General features: G+C 44.7%; 1 pseudogene; it reads right to left on the bottom strand.

Annotated features, from left to right (window-relative positions):
* Positions 1-2,257: 2,257 nt before the first annotated feature.
* LOC112072527 (neprilysin-like) overlaps positions 2,258-6,768 on the bottom strand; it is a 52,551-nt pseudogene continuing 48,040 nt past the window's right edge.

Below are 6,768 nucleotides of genomic sequence, written 5' to 3'. Positions count from 1 at the left end.
GGCTGACCACATGGCTGACTACATGGCTGACTACATGGCTGCCCACAGTGCTGACTACATGGCTGACCACAGTGCAGTAAATGTCAAACAGACACTGTGACAATCTGTCCAGATCTGACTATCTACACCTCTCTCACTCCCTCTTCTTCCTCTGTTCAGTCCAGTGTAAAGTCCCTTGAATGCTACCACTGAATGCTACCTCTGAATGCTACCGCTGAATGCTACCACTGAATGCTACCACTGAATGCTACCACTGAATGCTACCACTGAATGCTACCACTGAATGGGACTATTATTATCAAGTAGTACAGGTCTTGGTGACTTGAAATTGTCAAACTCTCAACACTCTGAGTTGCAAACATGAAAAGGGACTGGGACTATGTCTACCAGCCCCCACCAAACTACTCTGACTTGGTCACAGTGACCCAGCAAGCCAAATGGCAGGCAGGTTGCCGGGAACATGCTGAGGTGTTGTAATGCTAGCTGTGACGCTAGGTAGCGTAGCCACTAATAGCACTGAAGGTGTGAGTGGGAATGGTGTGGAAACACTGTTGCTGCTTCTGCTACCATAGGGTAGTGGGTGGTGTTAACCTACAGCAAGCTGCCAAGCAGTGAGTGAGAGAGAAAGAGAGAGCTACACACACACACATATATATATATATATATATACACAAAAGAGAGAAACAGAAATAAAGAGAGAGAGAGACAGAAATAAAGAGTGAGAGAGACAGAAAGAGACATGGATGGCAGGCATAACAAGGCATTTATTGGCACAGTGTTGACAGCCAGCAGAGAGAGAATGAAATATGAACCTCCAGCCTTCCTTCACACCCAGGTCAGCAATCAGTGAACTTCAGCATATCTCTAGATGTGTCTCGACCTCGGTCCCTCCATCTCTCCCTCCCTCTCTTTACCCTACTATATTTTTCTCTTTGCATTTCTCCCTTTATCTACCTCTTTTCATCTATCTCTCTCCCCCCCCCTCTCCTCTCAGTAAGCCTCTCTCTCTCTCTCCCTCTCATGTGTCAGTATCTCTCTCTGCAGGCTGTCTCCTGAGTGCCAACAAATGTGCTTCTAATCAGGTGCAGGACAGTGTGGGGTATATTTAACATGTCCCCGGGGCGGCCATTAAGATACTGCAGATACTCTCTCCACCAACCAGGCTCAGGGGAGGGCGCGTTCCTCTGCCCAGGCGTTGCTGACACATGCCAGATCACACAACGCCTGGATAGGTATTGTAACTGCAGCTAACCACATGAGAAAGTTACATCAATCTGTCAGTTGATGCATGCAATGTCTGAGCAGGGGACATGACCCAGGTCCCTCAACGCAGCCAAAACACCCTGAAAAACACTCACCTAGTGTCAATGGGGAACAACTTGAGTTGTGGAGGGACACCGTCCTGGAGTCATTACTCTCCCTAGGACTTAAATGATCAACTTGTTACAATAAAGCCAAAACCAATGACTTAGGTCAAATGGTACAACACATCGCTCTTATTGTGACTGTTTGGCAAAACGGGATGGTTTAACAGTTTGTGTGTTCAGTTGAGGAATGACTGAGGTCAGTTCTTGACAGTCAGTCATGCTGTATTCTGTTTGTCCCTTCCTGACATTTTTTGTTTCTGAACTAATGTCATTGATTGGCTAAGGTCTCTGTAAACACACACCTGGTTTGCCAGCTCAAAACCAATCAGAAGAGGTGGATGAGAGCCAGCCCCCCCCCAGGGAAGGAAGAAGTAGCTCTGCTTTAAATCATATAGGACCTCCTCAACCAAACACATGAGGTAGTAGCACAATGACAGTATAGAAAAGAGCAGCGTTGGATCTCACAGAGCTGGGTTGGATCTCACAGAGCAGCGTTGGATCTCACAGAGCAGCGTTGGATCTCACAGAGCAGCGTTGGATCTCACAGAGCAGCGTTGGATCTCACAGAGCAGCGTTGGATCTCACAGAGCTGGGTTGGATCTCACAGAGCTGGGTTGGATCTCACAGAGCTGGGTTGGATCTCACAGAGCTGGGTTGGATCTCAGAGCTGGGTTGTCTCGGCGATTAGGAAAAAGCCAAGGAAAACTCTGTTGCCTGGCTGCACACGTCCATCCACTGGTTTTCATCTCAGATAGACCCTGGAGGCACAGTGACACACCCTCCCTTTCATGTACTCTACCCACACAAAGAATAAGTCATAAACATACCACATTCTCTTTAAGGATTTATTATAACCCCCCCCCCCCAAAAAAAAGTGCTCATTATTGTCATCGTGATTTTTTTTTATTACAAAGTATGTAAATACAGGCAACTGAGGTATATCCGTCTGTCGTTCTACAGGTGAGATGGTTGTGTGTGTGTGTGTGTAGGAGGGAGAACATACACACAGAAAGCTGCGTGACTGGACATGGAAACATAAACGGGTGGCATTGTTGAGAAATGGTATGTTTTGAGTCCCATGACACATTGTGGACTGAACCTCATTTCCCCTTACATAGAAAATCTAAAAGGAGAGTGTGTTTCAAACCAGGATTTACCAAACACCTTAACAGGCGCAAATATTCTCCCAGAAAGGAATAAAGAGACAAAAACGTAACACTTAGTAAATCTGTACCTTAAAGACACCGTGCGAATGATGAAAATCAACACGGACATGTTTTGTTTGCCGTGTCTGTGTGTGAAAAAAAATAATACTCTTTGGCGTAAACAGTGTGTGTGGGGGGGGGGGGTCCAGCTACAAACCTGACTTCCTCAGCCCCCCCACACACACACACACACAAACAGCAGTAGCACCATGGTTCATGCAAGGCTTCATCAGTTTTTTGAAAAATGTAGTGGTTACATCCGGATAAAATCACACATCCAAAATACAAAAACACACACATACTGAACACCAGAGGAGGCTGGTGGGAGGAGCTATAAGAGGACGGGCTAGTTGTAATGGTTGGAATGGAATAAAATGGAAACGGAGTGAAACGTGTTGTTTCCACGTGTTTGGTACCATTCCATTGATGCCATTACAATGAGACCGTCCTTCTATAGCTCCTCCCACCAGCCTCCTCTGCTGGACAGAGCAGTTTGAATCATGGTCACATTCTTGCTGTAAAATAAAAATATGTTTGATGCATGTCAATTCCTGACCAGCTAAGTCACCCAACTGATTCCAAGGCAACAACTTACATTTTTGGTGCAATGCTTGTAGACATAAATAGTTGGCATCCATTTAGAAACATTTAACATATACAGAAAAACATTTATGAAATGCTTATTATACTCATTGGTGTATATTCAGTAAAATAAAAATGTGATTTTCTTAAATATACAATAGAATAGAATCCCCCTAGTGTGACTATTGATTACTGTCAACGTATATTGATCTAGAATGTATTGATATAGTGTACATTTTGGTTTATATTGAGGCCCACCTCAGTGTAAAACAAATAGAATTTTGGACAAACAGAGCTACAGTTTAGAATAAGTGGATATTTGTCTGTTGTTCAAGATGCTCAAATTAGTCTCACATTTTGTATACAAATAAAATAATTAATCATGATTGAAATGCAGCAGGGGGAAAAAAAAGTAGAATTGAAAAGTACATTTTCAAACACACAAAAAAAAAAAAATAAGATTGTGAATTGACGTGACTGTATCCCGTGGAAAGCATTGACCTGGCTGATCTGGTGAAGAGTCTGGGAGCTGGCTATGAACAGCACTCTGTAGTCCATTGAATCTGTTTGTTCTGTAGTCAGTGTAGCAGTCCTGGTCCACCCTGCAGGACTGGGACTAGAACATACCCCTGTTCCAGACTAGTGCTCTAACAGTCAGTGGGAAAGGTGAGGTGGTTAGGAAGGGGAAGAGGACACAAGCCCACTTCTCACCCCCTACCAGCCTCAGGGCAGGCTAGTGTCAAGACTACAGTATCACCAGACTCGGCAGATATTGTCAGGCACCATGTAGCTGTTCTTGGGACAGTTGAAGGCCTTGGCAAACTCTGGGAAGTTCTGGAGAGACCCCAGGACCCTGAACAGGAAACAGGAAATGGTCATCACTGGCCAGAATGACAAGGCAATCCCCACACCTGGTGTCCCAGGTCTAAATCACACTCATTCAAATTAAATAAGGTAAACAAGAGACACTGAGGGCCACAAAGAGTTAATATGGAGAGAGATGGGGTTAGTGGAAGAGGAAGTGGCATTGAGTAATACAGGAGAGGAATGAAATTATGGCGTGAGAGATCGTACCTGAACTTCCCTGGACTGTGTACTTCTACTTTGATGGAGTTGACAGCTTGTTGTGGTCGATGTGTTCCACACCACACCTGGAGGAAGAGACAGTAGTATGATAGGGAAGTTGACTTTCCATTATTCCCCATTAAGCCATTCATCCCGTTAAACCATCCAACCATCCGAATCCCCTTAAACCAGTCCATCCATCCCCTTAACCAATCCCATCCAGTCCATACCCCGTTAACCATCCATCCATGCGCATTACCCTTAAACCATCCATCCATCGATTCCCTTAACCATCCATCCATCCATTCCCCCTTAACCCATCCGAGTCGCTGCCATCGGCGCCTTTTAAACCATCATCCATCCCTTAAACATCCATCCCCTTAACCATCCATCCAATCCATCCCCTAACCATCCATCCCCTTAAAACCATCCATCCATCATCGCCCTTAAACCATCCATCCATTGTCCATCCCCTTAAACCATCCCATCCATCGCATCCCCTTAACCATCCTCCCTTAACCATTCCAGTCCATTCCGATCCCCTTAAACATCCATCGCATCCATCGCCCTTAAACCATACGATCCATCCATCCCTTAACCATCAGTCCATTCCATCCCTTAAACAGCCATCATCCACCATCCCCTTAACCATCCAGTCCATCCATCCCCATAACCATCCATGCATTTCCCATCCCGTCCATCCATCCTTCCGCCCATAACCAATCCATCCCCCTAAGCAGCCATCCATCCATTCCCATAAACCATCGCATCCCCATAACCATCATCCAATCCATCCCCGTTACGGACCAATCCATCCATTCCATTCCCCCTTAACCATCCACTCATTTCCATGCCCCGTTAACCATCCATCAGTCCATCCCCTTAACCAATCCATCCATCCATCCCCTTAACCGATCCATCCATTCCGATCCGCTTAACCATCCATCCAGGTCTAACCTGAGCGAAGTGCTGAGGAAGAAGAGCTTTGTTGAGGTATGAGTTTATTTCCAGGCAGGGACGAGCTGCATTTTTTTATCCCCCCATTTTTTTCCTTTTTTCTCCCCCCCCACATAGTTCAGGGTAGGCCTGAAATCATTACAACATCACTGTACTATCTCTCCGCCGCGCCTGAGAAGATACACAACCTCCCTACTCTCTCGGAACTACGCGCCTCTGAAAGACTAATCAGCACACCAATCCCCAGTGGGGCTTGCACATATGGTCTCTCTACAAACAACATACACCCATCGATGTCGCAGCCAGATCGTTTACATCGCTCTGTCTTAGTGCCGTTACTGGGACATCATAGTCACGCCACGCGACTGTGGTGCCCCGGACAATGATCAGTTAACATAACGACTGGTAACCACTGGCCTGAAATCATTCCGCATCGCCCGCTGGCTGGAAATCATCCCATCCCCACTGGCCTGGAAATCATAAACATACACCACTTACATCCTCTCTGGCCTGAAATCATTCCATCCCCACTGGCCTGAAATCATTACAACCCCACATCCATCTGAGTACATAACAGAGTTAGACTCATTTTACACTCATCCTCTCTGAGCTTCCGCACATGCAGTATTAATGGGTACAATAGGCCTGAAATCAACAACACCACTTTGCCTTTAGGAAAGATACAAAGGTACCTTATTAGCCTTTAATACTTTACAATAAATACATTGCCTTCAGAAAGTATTCACACTCCTCAACTTTTTCCAAAGTTTGTTGTGTTGCAAAGTGGGATTAAAATAGTTGTCATTTTTTATCAACGATCTACACGAAATACCCTGTGAAGTCAAAGTGGAAGACCAATTCTAACAAAAAAAATGAAAAATAAAAAACTAATATATCTTGATTAAATAATGATTCAAACCCYAGTCAATTCATGTTAGAATCATCTTTGGCAGCGATTACAGCTGTGAGTATTTCTGGGTAAAACTCAAAGCTTTGAACACCTAGATTGTACATTATTCTTCAAGCGCTCAAGTTGGTCGTTGATCATTGCTAGACAGGCATTTTCAAGTCTTGCCACAGATTTAAMCCGATTTAAGTCAAAACTAACTCAGGAACTTTTAATGTCATCTTGGTTAGCAACTCCAGTGTATATTTGGCCTTGTGTTTTAGGTAGGGTTGGGTGCTATGAAGATGTTCATATTGTCATACTGTCTTGCTCTTATCCTGGGATTTACGGTATTGCCGGCGTAGTCCACAAGGGGYCGTAAAAAACCCTGCATACATCCTGATAAAATCAGCACAAGTAATAGTTAAATATGCTAACAAGTGCAACAAAGACAAACAAATTTGAAAGACAGGAATCCAGCTCATAAGTTATAACATGTAGGGTAGGAGCTACCGATGTATTTTTGGTGAGTTAGGATTTATATAGTGACAGTGTGAAAGCGGTAGACATTACTTAAAATGTTTTTTCCTTTTCTGAGGAAGAAGAGTAGCTGGTCTGGAGGAGCATGTGTACCGCTGTGTCTATCGGTGGAGTCTGGAGGCACCTAAGGTCAAGGGTCTGCTGTCTGCTCAAAGAAGAGGCAGGA

This window comes from Salvelinus sp. IW2-2015, unplaced genomic scaffold (genome assembly GCF_002910315.2).
Source record: "Salvelinus sp. IW2-2015 unplaced genomic scaffold, ASM291031v2 Un_scaffold1951, whole genome shotgun sequence".
NCBI classification, from domain to species: domain Eukaryota; kingdom Metazoa; phylum Chordata; class Actinopteri; order Salmoniformes; family Salmonidae; genus Salvelinus; species Salvelinus sp. IW2-2015.
Note: the sequence above shows the minus strand (reverse complement) of the source record. Positions and strands in the feature narration are given on the sequence as shown.